Source organism: Bemisia tabaci, chromosome 4, assembly GCF_918797505.1.
Source record: "Bemisia tabaci chromosome 4, PGI_BMITA_v3".
NCBI classification, from domain to species: domain Eukaryota; kingdom Metazoa; phylum Arthropoda; class Insecta; order Hemiptera; family Aleyrodidae; genus Bemisia; species Bemisia tabaci.
In genome coordinates this window covers 34,478,336-34,499,570 of record NC_092796.1, presented here as the reverse complement: position 1 = coordinate 34,499,570, position 21,235 = coordinate 34,478,336, and the positions used below count along the sequence as shown (strand labels likewise).

The 21,235-nt window shown below is 40.4% G+C and overlaps 1 protein-coding gene and 1 non-coding gene across 3 annotated transcripts in view; one reads left to right on the top strand and one right to left on the bottom strand.

The window, feature by feature from the left end:
- Positions 1 to 21,235, bottom strand: part of LOC109033081 (ribosomal protein S6 kinase alpha-5) — a 210,506-nt gene that overhangs the window by 142,845 nt on the left and 46,426 nt on the right. The gene's annotated exons all lie outside the window — the stretch shown is intronic.
- Positions 2,338 to 2,410, top strand: TRNAK-UUU (transfer RNA lysine (anticodon UUU)). Its single transcript has one exon. It is a non-coding gene; the product is annotated as a tRNA-Lys (tRNA).

Genomic DNA, 21,235 nt, shown 5'->3' with positions numbered 1-21,235 from the left:
GTTGACGCGCGGCGACGACGACGACGATGAAGAAAGGCCTCTCGGCTTTCGCACGCGGCGGCGGCGCGGGGCGCGAGGCGGCGAGGCGAGCGTGCGCCTGGCCGTGTGCTAGGTGCCCTCCTTCTGATTTTCATCCGACATTCCACGGATATTTCAGATTTCAGTCTCCGCTCCGGCCCCCGGGCCCACCGACTTTTCAGGTCGCCTTTCCAGCCGAGCACGACCCGAGCCTTTGTTCCGGACACAACGCTCGGCTTCCTCTCATCCAATTTTAAAGGCTCCGTCAATTTCATCTCGAGTCCGTGTCGGAAAAATAGAGTGCATACCTGTACTGCCGTGCGCTCAGGAAGAACGCCGTAAGAACCTTCAGGCGTTGCCAAAATGCCTTTGGTAATTCACGAACTTTTGGGAACTTTTGTGAATATTTTTCCTCCAATTTTTCAGATAATTTTGCTCGCAATACCACCTAAAGTTCCTGAAAATTTCACGGAAAAATATCCGTGACTTTCCTCAAAATTAAACATTTTATCGAAGAAAATTTGGCAACTCTCAAATGATCGTGCGGCGTTCTTCCTTAGCACGGCAGTTTACACACGAGCACTGCCTTGCTAAAGAAGAACGCCGCATGCGCATTTGAGAGTTGCCTTTCCCGGTACAAAACATGCATAACTGAGGAAGGTCATGCACATTTTTTCTAGAAATTTTCAGATATTTCAGACCAAACTGCGAACAAAATTGTAAGATAAATTTAAAGAAAGTTATTCACAATTTTCCCAATAAATTCGTTTTTAGCAGAGGAGATATGGGAACGGTTGAAGGCGCATACGACTTTCTTCCTTAGCACGGTAGAGTAGGGGAGATAACGGACACGCCGAAAAGTAGAGCTCTTGGGGTCCAAAAGGGCAGCCGACCCTCTTTGCACGAAAGGCACTAGGAAAATGCCGCTGCCAATCTGCAGATTCCAAAATCAAACCAAGACGGCGAAATGATCAAAAGTGCGTTCTTTTGCAAAACGGGTAAATTTGTGCAAAACCTGCAAGTCGCATACGTGCTTTACAAACAACGGTTCGTCTACAATAAAATATTAATAATGAATCATTCTGGACCATTGGAACTCGCAGGTTGGCTGCGCTTTCGCTATGGGCCGTAAGAACCAACGAACTACACCTCTAGAATGGCCGACCAGTGTTAGAGACCCGGAACGTTTTGAAGTTGATATAGGTTAGGTTTACTTGGGCTCACACAGCAGGCTGCCATCTAAACCCGTGTCAGACGCTGCCCACATTTTGCCGAATATTGTTGAATAAAGTGATAGCAATGAAAAGATTGCATAATAATCGCACCTCCAAAGGTTTTCTTAACTCAAAAAATAGGAACTTTGAAAGCAAACCTCAAAAAAAAATGAAAGTTTACATAGGTTGAAATTTTCACATGTAATCCTTATGGGCAAGACGCAGCAGAAATGGAGATTGAGGTTAGCTATACTTGGACTCCCACCCCCCTCCTACCTTCAAAAACCGGCCCATGCGCGTTACGCAGGTTTGCTATCTCGCGGCCATTCTAGAGGTGTAGTTCGTTGGTAAGAACTCCATGACCTAACCTCCAAAACTACCGACATGTCCGTAGGTACTCTTGGAAAAAATGGAGGGGGATCATGATCGAACTCTTCCGAGAGCGGAACTCTTTCGAGGATTCATCGCTCCAGATTTCCGAAATTTTTCCAATTTTTCCAAAAGTGCTTGGGGGGGGGGGGGGGGGGGGTTAGAGGGTTGAGAAGGAGACACCTATTTTGCTGACCCCAAACACCCCCCTACGAGGAGAGAGGGGAGTGGGTTGAATCCGGCCGTCGGCATATTGAGATGAACGACCACAACTCACAAGCGTGCCGCACTGTGTATCGTAACGACCGACCAGGAGATAAAATTGTTGACCGTAACTGCGAACTTCGATGTTCATTTCGTCACATTATAAATTTTAAGGGGTGTTTCTGAGGGCAAAATTCTACGCAGTAGCTACTTTCGAACCTCTCTGTTTCGTAATAACAAAAATATGAAATTTTACAGTTTCCTTGTCCAACTTCTCACATAGACTTGCACCATTGTGCAAGCCGCACAGTGCGACGTAGCTCAGCTCAGCGTGCGAGAGCACTGTTGCATGGGAACGAGACCGAGCGACCTCGAGGGTTTCAGCCTCATTGATAACTGAATAATATTATTTAACCCCCCCCCCCCCTCCTCCCCGAAAAAATAATTGCCCTAATACAATTAATCGGGGTTTACTCGTCATGTTTGTGAAGCATTGTCTGATTTTTGTTCAATTCTGCCGCTTCATCCAACGGCCCGGATAGCTCAGTCGGTAGAGCATTAGGCTTTTAACCTAAGGGTCCTGGGTTCAAGTCCCAGTTCGGGCGCGAAAATTTTATATCGCGAATTACACAGGTTAGCATGTAAAATTTGCCTTCAATCAAATAAAATATCTAAATTTTGAGTGGAATAAAAAAATTGCGTTTTGGAAAGAGAAGATCTTCATTCAACCGCATTCACACGCGCATGATGTGACGTATTAATACCTACAGAAAAACGGGGAATCTCGCTTCCGAGGTTTCTCTGCTTCTTCTTCTTTTCTTCCTTTTTTTAATAGCATACATATTTTTATTTACTTTCAGAATCAGAATTTATTAGTTAGATATTTCAGATAGAACCGTTTCGGCGTTTCAGATATCGTCCTAATTCGGTCGCGCGGGATAGGAAGTTCATCCCTATTCCACATATACAGCAAAAAAGGAAACGTTAGCTGAAACGGGGTATATCATTCATAAGGAGAAAAATCTGAAAATATAAATGATGAGTTATGTTGATTGACCTTTCCTAAAATACATATAATAAAATAAAGGTAAAAAAAATACAATGGAATTATGATGCAAGAAACAAAAGCTTTTCGCAATACCAATCGATATATGCGCTTTCTACCTACTTCCCCCTCCCCCTTGATTTTTACAATCGATACCCATCGATATAGTATTGGTTTGTTTCGTTTCGTTTCGCTTATTTTCACTTGAAAAACGATGAGATCAACACACGCTGATTCAAATTTTCAGATCTTGGCAAACGCAGATGAGTAGAAAAGATTAGACAAAGCCACGGAGACAGGACGAGAGAAGACTCAAAAGATGGTGGGGGAGGAGAGAAAAGTATTGACTGTTAAGACTCAAGAAACAATCAAATAGCAGGGTTTATCCCTCATTATGCACTAGTTGATTGAGGGCTGGTGAAGTTTCGTTTTAAAACTATATTGAGAAGTCACCTGCGTATAACGTTCGGTATAGCCTTGAGACACCCTTCAACACAAACTTAAAACTTCCTCTCCCTGTGATTACTTTCAGGGTACTATTCTGCCTTGCTAAGGAAGAACGCCGTATGAACCTTCAGGCGTTGCCAAATTTCCTTTGATAAAACGCGAATTTCCTGGTAAATTTATGAATATTTTCCTCCCAATTTTTCGGATAATTAAGTTTGCAATTTTGCCTAAACATTCTGAAAATTCAAAGGAAAAATATTCATAACTTCATTAAAAAATAAACATTTTATCGAAGGAAATTTGGCAACTCTCGAATGTTCATACGGCTTTTTTCCTTAGCACGGCAGTATTACGATAGGACACAAGACACGGTTCCAACTAAAGCACTCTGCCACATGTTCCCTCTTCAAAATTTCATGTTCGCACGACGCGAAATTGGAAAATCAACTCCAACTGGAGAAGTGAGTACATTCACTTGAGTTAAATTACAAAAACAAAAATAACGTCTCTTGTATGATTTGCGTTCAATTTCATCGGCATTACGTTTGCGTATCTCGATATACACGGAGTTAATCCCCGAACTTCCCGTTGCGTGAGGAACTTTCTTCTTTAAAATTTGAAGAGGAAACGTGCACTCGACGTTTTACGGTTGTAATTCATGCCTTGTCTAGTGGCCTATCCCGCCTGTCTAACAATGAGGAAAAAAGCCGCACGGACAATTAGAAGTCGCCAAGTCTCTGCAGGCAAGACATTATTACTCTTGAGAACAGTGTTCGAAACTCACAGGCGCCAACGCGCCAAATTCGCCCAAAAAATCGGCCATGGCGCCTAAAAAATGAAGGCTCTGCGCAAACGTGGCCCCTAAAAATCTGGATTTTTATTGGAAGTCGCATAAAGAAAGAAAAACAAATCTATTTAAATTGAAAAAAATTCAGAATTTTCAGCACTAGAAATGAAAGCTTTTTCTATTCTTCACGATTTCATTCTTAGTGCTTTTGTCTTCCCCAAGTTAAAGCTACTTACTAGTTCCGTTACGAAAACATCTTGCGTCTAACTTTTCACTAAATGCGCCGCAATATATAGGCAAAAAGTCAATGTGGCCCTTAAAAAATCTTCGATGGCGCCTAAAAATTGGGCTTGATGCGCCACATGGCTCCTATAACTCAAAAGTGAGTTTCGAACATTGCTTGAGAAAATGTTTTACTCCAAGCAAACTATTTGGATTGAATTGTAAATAATGATCTGCGAAAAACGAGAGGAAAAATATGCATGAATCGTTAGGAAAATACGCTTTTTATCAGCAGATATTTGTCAACAGCCGAGCGTGTATACGGCGTTTTTTGGTACCCAGCACCAGTGGCAATTTTGCAAGTTGGCAACACTATCTATTTTTGCTCCATTTAAATCCATTAAAAATATCGATTTTGTAGAGAAAACAGTGTTGCCACCTGTCGAGAATCTCCACTGATAACGATAAGAGCGCAACAATGGACTAGAGTTTCCCTGAAGGTTTCGCAGGTTTCATCACGGATGTAAAAAATGTGAAATGAAACATGGGGAGTTTCCGAGAAATATTTCATGACAATTCAGAAAGCTGCGAGGAAAATATGCAAAATATGAAAGGAATTTTCAGGGACCGGATTTGCGCCCTAAACAAATAACACGAACAAGCAAAAACTATATTTTTTTGTGCTTTATTTCAACAATTAGTTTTCGATCTTTTATAAATTTCTGGAATTTTAGGAAACATTTTGATGAAACTTCGAACTTTTATTTTTCATGAAAATTTACGACCTGGCCTTTCCCCACGGCTGTTCGTAGCAAAGTGGTACTCAATGCTACTGACGCGACATCTCACATGAAAAATTTGCTTATTATTTTGTTGAGCACCTGACTGAATAAGAAATTCAGAAGAACGCACATTTACAGCCGTCTTGCCTATTTCACGACATTGTATGAAATAGCAAGTCCTTTTTTCATAATCTACGGTAAAATTCATCAATGCGTAACCACTTGAACCAATAGTGGTGTTGTAGACGATTCCTTTAATATTTCCAGTCAAAAGTGAGGAATTACAGAAAATAATTTCCCATTCGGACAGTGCTGGATCCATTTCCTCAAAGTTTTATTTTTGAACTTACTGCCTCGGTCATCGGTGACACCGCAGACGTGCTGCAACCCACGGAGAAGCGATCGACCTGGAAAAATTTAAAATTTCAATTTTCTTTCCTTCTGCTCTTTTTTCGGGTGCCTCTTGCCGCATGCCGACCAAAACTTGAAGCTTGAAGCACAAGTGATCGATTACGAAAGTGTAGCATGCAAATGAAGGCAGCGAGAAATCATACATCTATCGATAAATGTATGTAAGAAGGTCGACGAATATTAAGTCCAACGCTGCCAAATGGCGCATCACTTAATCATCACTCGCCTATTTTCAAAATTACAAGAAAACCCTGGGCAGCTCGCTCCACTGTATGAACTTTAACCTTCAATTTCACAACCCATTTGGCGTCGATGATTTCAGAAATAAACTGACATGACTAGAGTGAGTTAAATTTCCTTCAAAAATTCGTAATTCTATGTGATTCCACCTCAGACTTTTGGATGCAGCAGAAAAACAAACGGAAAAGCTCTAGTACATTCGTATCAACGAAGCGCTTGCTTTTTTCCTGTAGGCGCGCTTTTAATGTCCCCGAAGAAGACGAGCACCGATAACCGTTGGGATGAAAGAACTCGCTCATCAAAATTTCAACTATCAATTTAGAAAAAACTATATTCCCGCTAAAAAAAAAAAAAAAAAAAAAAAAAAAAAAAAAAAAAAAAAAAAAACGATTATCGTCCTCTGTGCTTTGACATCAGAGGCATTAAATAAAGGCTTATTATATTTATTTATTTTATTTTACGTGTTTAGCTTTATATATTCGTAGTGCGTTAGGCCCCTCTCCGCCATCTTGTTGATGAGCTGATGCGTCATTTGAACGCATTCTTACTAGTATACTAGAACTCTAGAGGAAGGTTGAAATCACACAGCGCTCCGTACCGACTAAGGGCTTAAAAATACCCTCCTAATGAAAATTAATGTGACTGTTTTTTAAGTGTAAATTAATAATAAAGATGTTACGTGTATGAGGAATTTGCAATTTGACTAATTATTCTTATGTAAAAGTTCGCCGACAGGGCTGCCACTTTATTTGAGGACTCCACAACTGAAAACACGGCAACCCTGCTGATGTATTTGCTCCCTATCTTTGCATGGAGAGTTTGTCTTGATGTAGAGGTGGACTCCCAGGATAGCGTGGGGTATCCCCTCCATTTTGGCCTCAACTTGAGAGCTTTTTTGAGCTTGGGAGTTGATTTAAGAGAAAACCAGTAGCACCATCGTGTTTCTCACGAACTTTTACATAGGAATGCAAAGTCAAATCGTAAATTTCTCACACATGCAACATCTCTATTTTCAGGTTCGAAAGGAGCTTTGCGATAAAATAATGCCTCCAGTTGACTATAAAAGTGAATTCCTTCATCCACAACATCCTACAAATGGAAGCCGGTCATAAAAACCGAAAAATGAAAAATCAACGCGAAAATAGATGATGATGAAATGAAACAACATCAAGTGTAGTGGTTGAATTAGGAAAATAATGTATCGTCTTAGTGCACTGGAAAAAAAACACATTGAATCTAGAGTCCGTACTCTTGGAAACATTGACAAGAAAAAATGGATGATCCAATCGGATTTTTGCTTGAATCAAAACGAAATCCGCTTAGATTGAGAGGCTTGAGTCTTGATTTAAGCTAGATTCTGATTGAATCAAGAGTACTTTTTCTTGTCGATGTTTTTAAGAGTCTGGACTCTATATCCAATGTGTTTTTTTTCCAGTGCTCTTGGTGAATTATCGTCACTGTGTCCCTCATCTACTGAGAGCTTGCTCGATGCATGTCTCAAAGTTGGGACGAGGACTGAAAAAGGAAACCAGAAGTAACCGAAACCGAATCGGAGATGTTGAGGAGAAGAGAAGCCGTAGAACGGAGGAGCTGGAGCAATCAATAAATTCCCTAAACTGGACAGGCAACCCCGTTCGACTAAATCTCGTGGTTCATTTACTCTTGCCATGAAAAAGTAAAAACGCGATAAAAAGCGCTTGGCCCGACTTGACCGTTTCAGTAAGATCAACGCTCGCCTGATACTCAGATCTGTCGAATTTTGAAGAAGACTCGATTGTGAAAATTCGGTCCTTGGTGCTCATTTTGGAAACACGAAATGAAGGTCATCGAACACTGAAAAAAAAATTACACATTGGATCAAGAGTCCAGACTCTTGAAAACATTGACGAGAAATAATACTCTTGATTCAATCAGAATCTAGCTTAAATCAAGAACCAAGCCTCTTAATTTAAACGGATTTCGTTTTGATGCAAGCGAAAGTCCGATTGAATCAAGAGTACTTTTTCTTGTCGATGTTTTAAGAGTCTGGACTCTACATCCAATGTGTTTTTTTTCCAGTGAAGCTAAGGCCAAAAGTAAGTAGGAATTTGGTAGATTTTGTAGCAGCACCATCATTAATAATAGATTTTTGGATTCAACCAAGGTGTTGGATTTGGCTAATTAATAAGGTACTCCTTAACACATAAAATTGTTTATTTTAATTACCTTATGCATCTCAAGTTGAATTGAGGAGCTTCCCGGAAAAAGGGCACATAGCAAAAAATTGCGTTTGAGAGAAATGCATTTGAAGTTTTGATCATTACTCTATGGCCACTGACAGTGACTTCCGTTCGAAATCGGGAGTCCAAGCCGCGATGAAAGGTACCATAAGTGGCCAGAAGTTAATGATGGAAACCTAAAATGCATTTTTCCCAAACGCTAGTTTTTGCTATGTGCCCTCTTCCCGGAAAGCTCCTCAATTTCGTGTTGAAATTTTCAACACATGGGTGTGTATGAATTGAAATATAAAACGTAAATTAAATAAACGATTTTATGTGTTAAAGGAGTACCTTACTGATGATCCAAATCCAACACCTCGGCTAAATACAAAATCTTATTAAAAATAAGTGAGTATAGTCTATAGTAGCGTATTTTGCGTGTTATTGGTAGATACTTATGAAATAAAAAGTACTTCTTTACGCTCTTGCTGATTTTTATACCATGTTTTGATAACACGCACAGATAATTTTAACAAATTTCTCTTAGACTTTTTGTATGATTGTCCTATTTCGTGTTTAGTGTTCTTAACAACCCAAATGCATTTTGATGCTTTGTTAGCTTAGTGAACTTCCGTTAGTTTTTGTGATAAGAGTGCTGAGGATGATGGACTCGTATGGTCCGAAAAGTACATTCACTGGAGAGTAATATAAAAATCAACAAGCGTGTAAGGCAAGACTTCATTTTAATTACTCGAAAAATAAGTATTTTTCAAGGTCAAATGTAACGCAACGAGTCAAGGGGGACGCATAACACAGAGCGAAAAGTTTAAAGTTTTCTCGGAAGTGCGGAATTTCAACTTTGGAGTTTCCAGAAGTTCCGAGCTCCAGTCGTTCCAAGAAATGAGTCTTTTAAGTAAGTTCGGAAATTACAAGAGACTCAATGACACGAGCAAACTTGAAACTGAAATTGAGCAGCTGAATTTTCAGCCTTGGTTTGTTACGTACTATCAGTTAAACTTGGGGACCTTGATCTCCCCTTTTGTTGAGTCTCCTCCATGCCTTCCATTTATATACATTGTAAATTATCGAACTTAGGCAAAGGTTCAATGAAAGGGTGTAGACTGCGTTCTAGCGGCGGAAAAGTGCCGCTAACAGGGTCTACGGTAATGATGCGAAAATTTTGTTACATTGCTTCCGGGTGGCGTAATTTTATTGCTATGCTAAACTTTGACATAAACACCAAAAAATACTCTTTGAAATACATCTTGGCTGTAATATTTGCCAAGGTTTTATTTTTTTTGGGCTTGAATCTTTTGAAAACCTAACATAAAATTAATGACCTACAGATTATTACAGGCTACGGTAATGATTTTTTCGACGTTTTTGTATCTAAAACAGGCTGGTCAAAAGTAGGTACTTTTACAGTACTTTTTCAGTACATTCTCAAGAAATTCAGTACCTCCTCTGACAGAGAAATTCCGTACTTTTTCAGTACTTCCATTTGACGAAATTCGAAAAATTTTAAAAATTTGAGATTGCGCCAAAAATGATAAAAATTTGAAAAATTCCGGACCTTTTTGCGGAATTTTCGCACTTTTTCAGTACTTCCGGACCGCCCTTCAAAAATCAGTACTATTTCCGGACTTTCCGGAAATTCCGGACTTGTAGACACTCTGAATGAATAAAATCGTTTTACATGTTTCAGAGCGGTAAAGCTAAGTAATATCATTCGCAAGAAAGTTCGTCGTTGCCGATAGTTCGTCTGACACTCACCTCCTTTGTCCGTTGTGACCATTCACTTCCACCGATAGGATCATTCTATTTCCTTTTTATATTTTTTCTCTATACCTATGTCTATCAGTTACAATAATCAGCTCAATGGAGGCATTTTAAGAAGAAATTCTACAGAATGAAGTCTAATTGTGACGCATAGGATACGCTCGTGCGGTATGGCTGTTTAAAGCTGACTCTTTAAATGTTTCCAGATTAGAACAAAGCGATTGAGAACAACGTAATCATAATCCCAGAATCACGTAGACTGAGGAACGTGGAATCCTTGAGTCGCTCGACAAATTTTGTTTATCTCACGTGAGCGCTGTGAAATACTTTTCACGATAGCGGTATCAGCATTATTAAGTAGCATCATATTTTGCAGGGGAACCATTCGGATGATCGGATGGCTTTTCAATAATGAACTTTATCATGTCGAAAGCTAGCGTTTCTCGACACGCCACCTTGGCTCGCGGTGCACAGTGGGGCAAGTCAACAAGGGGAATCGAACATTGTGCAGAAACTTTGAAAGCGTACGGTTTCGTTGACACGACAGATTTTAAAAAACAAATAATAAAATTGGTGGAACACGGCTTAAATTTTAAAAACTCTATACAAGCAAGCCAGAAACGATAAAAATTGATAAAAAAAATTGAGTGCCAACCAGCAGGTTGATTATTGAAATTGACAGACAAAGCTATAGACAAATAACACACAGGGGACATGGAGCGATCCAATTGGTTGAAACGGGTGGTTGTCATAGACTAAGGGGGGAAATGATACACTAACTTTTGGGTCTCTGATACTCCATAATTTACCTCATTTGTCTATTGCAACCACCCGCTTCCACCAATATATTAGGATAGCTTTATTTCCATTATGTCTTCTTCGGCTGTAACTTTGTCTATAAATTTCAATTATCAGCCTGATAATGATATCACAAAACCACGGAGATAATGCCGCCTATTAATTTTTAAATTATTTCGGTTGTTATTGCGGCTAATTAAGCCTGTCACAGCTCAAAAAGTGGCTCCAATTGTTTCCTCGTAAAATTAACCATCAGTAAGCCCTGTTAAATTAAAATCGAGACGAAATAAACATAAACACTCGCAGTTTTGGCGAACGATTTTACGTTCAACCACTCTCGAAGTCTTGTACCTACCACTACACGGCGCACAGTGGAACGAGATGATAGACGAGGTCGCACATGAAATTTTTGGCTAAAATTTCAAATTATGATGTTACTTTCTTCACAAATTCGATTTCAAGGGGTGAGACTGAAAGAAAATTTCTCGGAAAAACCAATGAAGCCACTTTTAAACTCTTAAGTTCCATATTTTCGAAAATAAAAGCTTTCAAAGTTTCTAGATTTTGTCCAACTTTTCCCATTGACTCGATCCACCGTGCGCCGCGGCGGTGTAGCTGATAAAATGTACGGAGTCATGATTGTCCTAACGAACGGTGGATATTGACTTTATACCACGGTCTATTTACTGTCGCGGCAGTGAATTTTTTTCAGCGAGCGAATGAGCACACTGATAAGTCGTGTGACGTTCGAGAGTTTATTTCCAGGGAATATTATCCGACAAGAAATTTTCTCTCGCATAAAAACACGCTGTTACGCATTTCTTCCGGACCGAATCGAAAATATTTGGTCGGATTTTACGCCCGTCTTATCTCCACTTATTTACAATTTTCCGAGGACCCGGGACACTGCGTAAGGTGTGCGAAATTGCATAATCCTCACGAATACTTTCTCCCATTGGAGAATATAAATATGTTTTATTAGTATTATAGTATTAGTACTACCTTGCTAAGGTAGAACGACGTATGAACGTTTGAGAGTTGCCAAATTTCCTTCGAAAATATATTTATTTTTTACGCAAGTTAGTTTAGTTTTCGCCGTATAATTGAAATTTTTGTCAAATTTTAACTTCTTAGCAATGTTCCGGTAAACCGCCACCTTGTTTGTTTATTTACGGCCGTAAAAGCATCATGAAGCCTAAAAACTCGTTGACCAATCAAAAAGCGGCACAGTTTTCTTGTAGTAAAAAGATACGAATGGCCATACTCTGTCTATAAAGGTACTCTAGGCTATAAAACTCCGACGTCCGTTCTGGTTCAGGTCAGTGGCGTCAGCTGAAAATCATCCTTAAGTAAATGAGCGTTTTTGGTGGAATTATTCGGCGGATTTTGCTCCAACACGCTGATCAAAATCAAGAGCCGGGTTTTGAGCAAAATTGAACTGCGACGCGCGACAGATTCACCTTTGGTCAGTGGGCTTCATGTCATCAGGATAAAACCGGCCCCGTGCGGATTTCCCCGTGGTCGAGCGATGCGATACTAATAAAAGGAAGATGGAAGATCCCCGAGGACGCGCCGCCCGCCGGCAGTCATGCCCTCGGGAAGCCCGTACTGTCGTGCTCAGGATGAGCGTCCTATCAAAATTTGAACGTTGCCAAATTTCCCCTGGTTAAAGTTCATTCTCAGGGAAAGTTACGAAGATTATTCCTTGTTTTCACATGAATCAGTGAGTTCGAAAACACACCAACTCGGAAAAAAAATTGTTCAGGAAACACCTAAAACTGCGCAGCGGGCGAAGAAGTTAGCTTAAGAAAAACCTTTTTGGTGCCAAAGGACGAGTACTTAGAGACTTTGTAAAGCACCAAGTTGAAATCGATACACCATGTTCGATGACAGAGAATAAAGCGTTTAAAAATTTCCGAGTTGGTGTGTTTTCGTTCTCACCGACTTTCAGATACTGATTGTTCATAGTCTGCCCAGAAAAATGTATATTTTTCGACCTGAATAACGCTTGAATATTTATATAACTTGTTGGTACAAGGTATACTGAACCGAAAAAAGAAAACAGCATAATCGCATGGTCACCCGTTTCCCTTGAAGTAGCCAAAAATTGGTATTTCCAATGAAATACTTCGAGTTTTCCCTTTTCCCGTCGCTATTTCGAGCACTTCCGATTGCAATTTCGGAATTTCCTTATTTAGCGTGCAGATGCTTCTATCCATAAGTGTTACTAAACCGTAAAAAAGTGAAAATCGAAAAAAACCCAAGTTTGTGTGTTTTCGAACTCACTGATTCAAATATTTCTATTGGCGGATCCAGCAAATTCGCAACATTGTCTTTTCTCCGTTTAAATCTATGAAAATGTATCGATTCTTAGAGGGGCCAGATGCTCCAACAAGAATCGATTATTTAGCATAGGTTTAAATGGAGGAAATCCTGTGTTGCCAAATTCCCGTAACCGCCGCTGAATATTTCAGATTAAAGCCTACAGCAGATAAGTCTATTGCACGTGAGTGAATACACATCATGCGGGTACAATGGCACGAAAATGACGATGGTTACATTAGAAGAGTGTGAAATCCACTGCTTTGAGCGCAATTATTTGCGTTGTTTGGAACACGCTATTACGAATTTCCCGCGTTTGTGAGCAGTTTCCAGTCACCTTATTATCTGGAAACAAGGGGCGGCAACTGTCAGTTGACAAAAACTGACGATTCTAGACATCCCACTAAACATATATTAAAATATCGAGTCCTGTTTGGACCACACCAGTAACGCTAAAGGTTTGATCTGTCTCCCTGTGATGCTACTCAGCATGAATTTATGCACTACGAGGCTCTATTTCTGATTATTTAATTACAGTCCGAAAAATTGGGGCAAATTAAAATTTGCAAAATTTAGTGTCAACAGTTGAGCACGTAAATGCAAGGATCAGGCAAGTTTTGTCACATTCGGCCACACTGGAAGGCAGGCAAAATCCACGCCTTTTTAAAGTCTTAAAATTTAGAGTTGCGCTCAATTTTTATTAAACCCCAGTCACCTCCTTATGACTTCAGCTCGTTTAATGAAGACCACAGATTCTGATATCACTGTTCAAGCTCTTGAAAGCGCATAATGCCAATCCTCTCAAATGAAGGTTAATTGAATGCAATAAGAACGTGCATCGTATACAAAATTTCCCAGGGCAATTTTCACGGCATTTCAATTTCCGTAAATGAGAACTGTAAAGAATTGGAGCCATGGCCAGTAGATTCTTAAATTTTACTTCAAATGCGATTTCCTTTTCTGCAACTGTCTTCAAAACTCTCTTTCTACACATAGAATAGGCTGCATTTAAATTCCACGATCGGATGGCAAGTTTGCTATTGCTTCATGTCACGGCATTTCTATAAGCTAGCGGATCAGGTGGATGAACTAAAAATGTTCATTGTTAGCATTTTTATAAAATCTAAGTCTATTATCAACAACAAAACGCTCTTTTAACTCAAGACAACTTTAAGGACAATGGAAGAATTTACGAAGTTCGGTTGGGACCCTACATGCAATTATTTTCACTCCGCGGCAAGCCGGGTTGCATACGCTCAATTTTACGGGCGACATCCGAGATTTTTGGCACTTTTCACTGACCAAAAAAAGAGACCCTCCACTGGTATATCTTGACGATGGTGGAAGTACTTATTATGGGACTACAACATTCAGTTGTTGATCCACCGACTAGGTAGATGGTTAACAAGGTTTTGAGAACTTCGTTTAGTGAACAAACCGAAGTTGGAGAACTTGTTTGTCTTATTACGCTACCGAAAGGTCGTCATTCACCTACCAACCAAGTTAAAACTTTCCGTGTTTGATGTCACTCTACGTTGTTTTGTGGTATTTTTTTTTGTGTCAGATCAACCTAAAGGGCTAACTTGCCCGACACCCTTCTGTGACAAATTCACGTCGGAGAAGAAAGTGTCCTGCCGTACTTAGGTACTCTTGTTTTCCACCCAAAGATCTGAAATCTTGCCATGCGAGTGGCTAGCGCATTGAACCATCACCTATCTGACCCAAGTTCAATCCTAAGGGGTTAGCAACTAAAATTAACGAGGCCGCAAATTTTCAACGCACAGATTTGGTCGAAACAACACAGGGAATATTAAGAAAAAAACTCAACCAGCAGCTTGTGCTATACCTCCTATTATCCTTCCTGACACAAGATTTTGGTTACATTTTCTTCCTGTGTAGTAACTACTGACTGTTGAATGTTGCTCCCATATGATTGCCGATGGGGAACAGTGGCGTGGCGTGAATTGCGATATAGCGATTGTTGTGCCATTTAAATATGTGGTAAAGAATCGATTATTTATGTGTTCGCTGCGAACACCCTGTTTATTGATCCTTTTCCATAGGTTTAAAAGGTCGATCAATCGATATATCGCAAAGCACGCCACGCCACTGATGAGGAAGTGTTGAATCTCCGAAAGTAGAAGCTTCCACCTGTCGCCAAAAGGCCAATGGAGGGGTCTCCTGTCTCTGTTTAAGTGCACCTACCACGAGATATTCGGACACGGGCATTAATATATTAATTTCTAAATATATTTTTCAATATTTCCCAAATATTTTCGTAAATTTCATGAAATATTTCACATGAAATTTCAAGTTGTTATTTTTCAAGAAAAATCGCACCCCTGGACACGGAGAGGATTTTGGGATTCGGGCTCATTCCAGTCATTCCAGGGACAGGGACGGCACGGCGGCGTTGGTGGCGACCGGTGCAGGGAGCAGGGGTTAGCCACTCATTCAAAGGCGACGTATTTTTCGAACCTGTCCTGCACCCCCTCCCCCCTCCGCGCCTTCCGCTGTTCGGCTCACCTTTGCCCTGCCTTTTCCACTCGCGGCGCGCCGCCGGCTGGTGATGGCGACACGGGACATGGCATCGGCGAGTCCAGTGTCCGGTGCCCGGTGCGCCCTCTCCCTTTCTTCCGCTCCAACGTTGCCACTTCGCAATAATATTGCCGTGAAAGCGAAGAGACCCGTAAGTCTCAAAATTTTGAAATCTAGTTCCCTGCGAAATTCGTCTGATCCCTTTACAATAAACTGAAACTGCTAAAAAAGCACATTTCATCCTGTTTCAGGGTGTCTACTAAAACAGGCTGGCCAAAAATTAGTACTTTTCCAGTACATTCCCGAGAAATTCAGTGCCTCCTCAACTGAAAAATTCGGTACTTTGTCAGTACTTCCAATTAATGACAAAATTAAACAAATTTCAAAAATTTGAATTTCCCTCCGATTGAGACAAAAATTACTGGAAAATTAGAAAAATTCCGGACCTTCTTACGGAATTTCCGCGCTTTTCCAGTACTTCCGGATCGCCCTTAAAAAATCAGTACTATATCCGGAATTTCCGGACTTGTAGACATCTTGTATGTGTATTGAAACAAGACGGTATGAGAAAGCCGTGAGTGCGCAAAAATTTTCCCGGACAAACTAGCTATAAAGAGCATTACTCCACCAGAGAGTCAATCTGCTGTGCTATGGAAGACCGCCTTATGAACGATCGAGAGTTGCCATATTTTTGTGTATAAAACGTTGACTTTAAAGGAAAGTAATTCATATATTTTCTTAAAATTTTCAGACATTTTAGATTAGGTAGATTGCAAACAAAATTGTCTGAAAAATAAGAAGAGAAGTATTCACGGATTTCTGTTAATTCGTTTTGTTTTAAAAAAATAAAATGGCAACGTCTGGAGGTTCAAACGGCGTTTTTCCTTCGCACGGCAGCAGTGGAAACTGTACTTTAAGTTAAAATGGTGCCTTATTCTACCGATTTCTGAGCTTAAACCATGTTGGTTGTTAGTCCAAAAACGCAACCAAGAAAGCATTCAGAAGGCAGCACCTATGGCTGTCTTGCCTAACATGAAAATGAAATAGCCTCTTTACACAGTTGAGAATAAAAGTCAAGGAGTTTTAATCATCCAAACGATTCCTCGAGGCGTGATTGGTGGCAATTTGCCACAGAAAAGAGGCCTCTTTCTATAAGCCCACTAAGACGCTACTGAGCCCATTTTGTCAAAACTTCACTTATGCCCTAACGGCTCTCTTCGCTCTCACGGCAGAATACTGTCTAACTTCATCGCTTTTCCGACGTACAGTGGATCGAGTCATTAAGAGAGATCCGACAAAATTTGGAAACTTCAAACGCTTTTAACTCCGTTTATACAAAACTTTAAGGTTCTATAAGTAACTTCATTGGCTTCTTCGTGAAATTTTCTTCTAGGAGCACCCCTTGAAATTGAAAATACGATGAAATAATGAACATCAAAATTTGCAGCTTTAGCAAAAAATTCATGTCAGACCTCTCTCATTGACTCGATCCACTGTGCGACGTAAGGGCGTATCTCAAAATCCAGGTGAGCTCTGTTTTCCTTAACCCATTGACTTACAATGACGGCTCACAATCAGAGCCGTCCGCTGATTGTTCGCGTTATTTCGGCAATTCTCCGGTAGATTGCGTTCTCATCAATGTTTATATGAGTAGTGTGGCCACCCTATGACTTATTGTGTACGGTAATTTCTTGTTTTGTTGCGGTATTTTCATATTACTGTGCGTTTGCACATGAAATAACCTCAAAATTTTCTGATTTTCGCTGATCTTGCGATTTTTGCGATTTTGGCAGCTATAAACCACATAAAAAAATCATTGTGTTCAAAGTTTTCACCATTTTTCTCAAACGTTGTATTGTGAATGCTTATTTTGTCAATTTTCACCCTTTGAGAAATAATTTCTGGATTATTTTGAAGTGTTCAAAGTTGCTGATTTTCGCCAAAATAAATCGTAATTCCTGGCCCGGCAGGGTCAAATTAAATCATAAGTCAATGGGTTAACCATGCTTTCCAACGATTGTACTGTTTCGACGTCTGAAGGGAAAATCAACGATAGGAGTTTTAACGATTCAGGCAGGTGACCGGACACGAGAATGGAGGCTTTGGTCTGCAACAGCTCAAACACTAACACTGATTGTGAGACCGGAGCACAGAAAATGTTAATGACCATTTTCAGCCGAAAAATTGCTTAAAAATGTCGAACTAAACCGGACTTAAGGCGCTTTGTTCTTAAAAATTCAAAAAACGTACTTTCGATGAAAAGTTGTTTGAAAAACCATATTTAACAGGTCATGGTGATAACTTTTCGGCAAATGGACATACAACTTGAAATCGCGCGACTCGAAAACTTGTAAAACCGTATTTTTTCGACCTTTCAGCCATTACCAGAGTTATTCCTTCCTATTTGCGAGAACTGGAACGTAGTACGGCCACTAACGAGTTCAGCTACTTGACAGCGATTTTAACACTCAATTAAAGCCATTGAATGTATCGATTCTTCGTGCGGTAGGCTGTCTCACAAAGAATCGATTATTTTACTCACGTTTGCGAGTTCTAGAACACTGGAACAAGCCACATGGTCGATTTCAGCAAAACTGCGACAATACTCTTTGAACGGATTTCTTTAAAGCCAGCTTGAATTTGATCGGATTTCTAGTTGAGTTACAGGCTGCCTGCATCAAGAGCATTTTCTGTCGATGTTTAAGCTCACGTTTGCCAAGTGTTTTTTTTCCAGTGTGTACAGCCAATGGCGATTTCAGCAAATTGGCAATACTCTTTGAACTTCGTTAAAGCCATCGAATATATCGATTCTAGGTGAGACAGGCTGCCTCACATAGAATCGATTGTTTCACATATGTTCAAATGGAGGAATAGCAGTGTTGCCAAATCGTAGGACCCCCCAGATCGAGATCGGCGAGACCGAAATCGAGATGATCGTCACCGCCGAATGGAAAATAAAAATAGCCCCGAAGAAAGGAAGCTGTCGCGGCGGCCAGATGGACCCGTTGAAAGGTCATTCTGCCCGGTGGCGAAGCGTGAATGATCGACTATCGATACTCCCCCGTTTGAAGCTACGGTGAAGAATCGATTAGCAAGGTGTTCGTTGCGACGACGCGACGCTGATTCCGCCGCTTGTGCGAACCTCCGACATTCTAGTCATTGTTCTAGTCTTCCACCTCGCGCCTGCGCCACCGCGCTCAAAAGATTCCGGTTCATCCTCGAGCACACCTTTGAACCTCAGCAAGTCACCACTGCCTTGTCTGGGGACGACGCCGGATTAGCATTTCAGTGTTGCCAATTTTCCCTCCTAAATCTTCATTTTTTCCGTCAAGAACACAGAAAAATATAGTCCCATTATTCTGCCGTGATCAGGAAAACGCCGTACGAACATTCAAGAGTTGTCAAATTCCTTCAAAGTTTTTTTGAGAAGAGGTCGAATTTTCTTGATTTTCAGGACATAGTGTTCCGACAAAATTCCATATTGCGTCTAGAAACCTGAATTAGAATTAATCCTTCGATAAATGTACTTGAGAAAGCTAGGATATTTTTCCTTGGAATTTTCAGGACATTTAGGTGAAATTCCGAACAAAATTATCTGGGAAATTGGAGGTTAAACGTTACGAATTTTCCGAAAATTAAATGAAAATTAAAATCCCTTCGATGAAATGTTTACTTATGAAGAAAGCCATGGATATTTTTCCTTGGAATTTTCAGAACATTAAGGTGAAATTCCGAACAAAATTATCTGAAAATTGGAGGCTAAACGTTCGATTTTCCCGAAATTTGTGATTTATCAAAGGAAATTTGGCAACACCTGAAGGCATACGGCGTTCTTCCTTTTAGCGAGGCAGTATAAAGGCCGCGTCATACCTGAAGATACAAAACTCATGTGAGAGTGTGTGAGTGCATTACGCTGTAAATTTTTACACGGACCCTTGAGGGTAGAGGTGAAAAATTAAATTTAAAAGTTCTTTCAGGAGAATGGTGCAAAACAGTGATCGTATCTTGGAAGTTTTCGACAAGTGAAACTTATGAATTATCAAAAATCTGCAGACTGATTTGCTTTCCTGATGAAGAATTTAATACATTTGGATTACATTATGCAATGAGGAGCCACTATCTCCGGCTCTCCTATAAAAGCACAAATCTGCATAGGGTAACCAACGGCAAGTATGTTGTTTCAAAAGTGGGTCAGAAACAGTGGTTCTTTAGTGCGAAATGTAATCAATTTATAAGTAGTTAACCCACCCCCCCCCCATCACTTGAAGCTGCAGTCGAAAGTATGGCAAAAGACCTAATTTTCTTCAGAAAAAAGTGTGTTGAGAGTTGGATGAATCCATTTCTATCGTAAATGTTAGAGATAATTTCTTCAGGGCGAGATTGTTTAACATAAATGTTGGACAGCTTTTCTTCCATGTATTAGTCCCTATCAGGCCCAAGGCCGGCCAGGGCTAGGCAACGTTGTAATACATGTATACGAGCAGCGCTAGTGATTATACCATTCCGTCACTACTCGGACTATAGTGATTCACTATACTGTGCGAGAAGTGATCAATGAATTACCTAGAGATAGTTGAGTGATGGACTGATCTGCTCTCCCGTTGCAATACATTTAATGAATGCATTTCTCGCATAATAATTGACAATGTCGCGGAAAAAATCAGTAGCAGTTTACTTCATCGGCACAACAGGCAACGCTGAAATTAAGTTAAGGTGATAGAGAAACAACCCAAGCTCCAATCAATGACGCATGGGATGGAAACTAAACGAATTTCATCGTAACGCCTAGATGCAACTATTCGGGCTCCATGGATGTCCGTGTTGCATACGCACGGAATTGAAGGCGTTTTGACTTCCAGACACTAACCACCTTAACAGCGACGCTCAGTGGAGTGAGTCAATCAATTTTAAGAGGAGTCTTACAAAATTTGAGGACACTGACGAGGTTGCCTAATTTCTTCATCCTCGGACTCCCTGACTTTTCCCTGACGCCAAAATCTAATCCCCTAACTTTCCCTGACCTTCGAACTTTCGCAAAACTTGGGACAAAATTCCCTTGTCTAGGGATCAAATTATGGAAAGAGCAAGGTGTCTACTAAAACAGGCTGACCAAAAATCCGTACTTTTACAGTACCTTTTCAATACATTCCCAAGCAATTCAGTACCTCCTCAACATAATTATTCAGTACTTTTCCAGTACCTCCAAATATTGACGAAATTAAAAAAAATTTCCAAAATTTGAATTTCGCTCAAATTGAGAAAAATGACACAAAAAAATTAGAAAAATTCCGGACCTTCGGAATTTCCGCACTTTTTCAATACTTCCGGACCGCTCTTAAAAAATCAGTTTCCGGACTTTCCGGAAATTCGGACTTGTAGACACCCTGAAGAGGCATTCAGTAGCTGGTTAAAAGATAGCAAGCCTTAAAATGACTAGAAAAGGTAAACAATTGGAGGATCAGTGGTATGTTTCAGTGATTAGCAGGCGTATCAAAAATTCCCTGACTTTTCCCAAAAATTCCCGGACTTTTGGTCGTCGCAAATTCCGCGACTTTCCCTGATTTTCCCAAACCGCCGGCAACCCTGCATTGAAAGCTGAAACATTACAGGCTTCGACTTCCTCAGTCTTCCTTATCTACAGCTTTGATTCTCAATAATCAACCCGCAGATTTTTGGCCGGTTAGAGACAGGAACCCGGTGTCATATTTTTCCGTCCGGTGGTGGCGGCGGGGCTGAGTTCTCGTTCCGCCATTGCGATTCATTTCGCCGTGCGTAGCAAGAACAACGTATCGACATGCGGCAGTTACGTTGATTTACGCGCTTTTTGCTTAACGCGGGTCTCGATTCATTTCGCCGTGCGT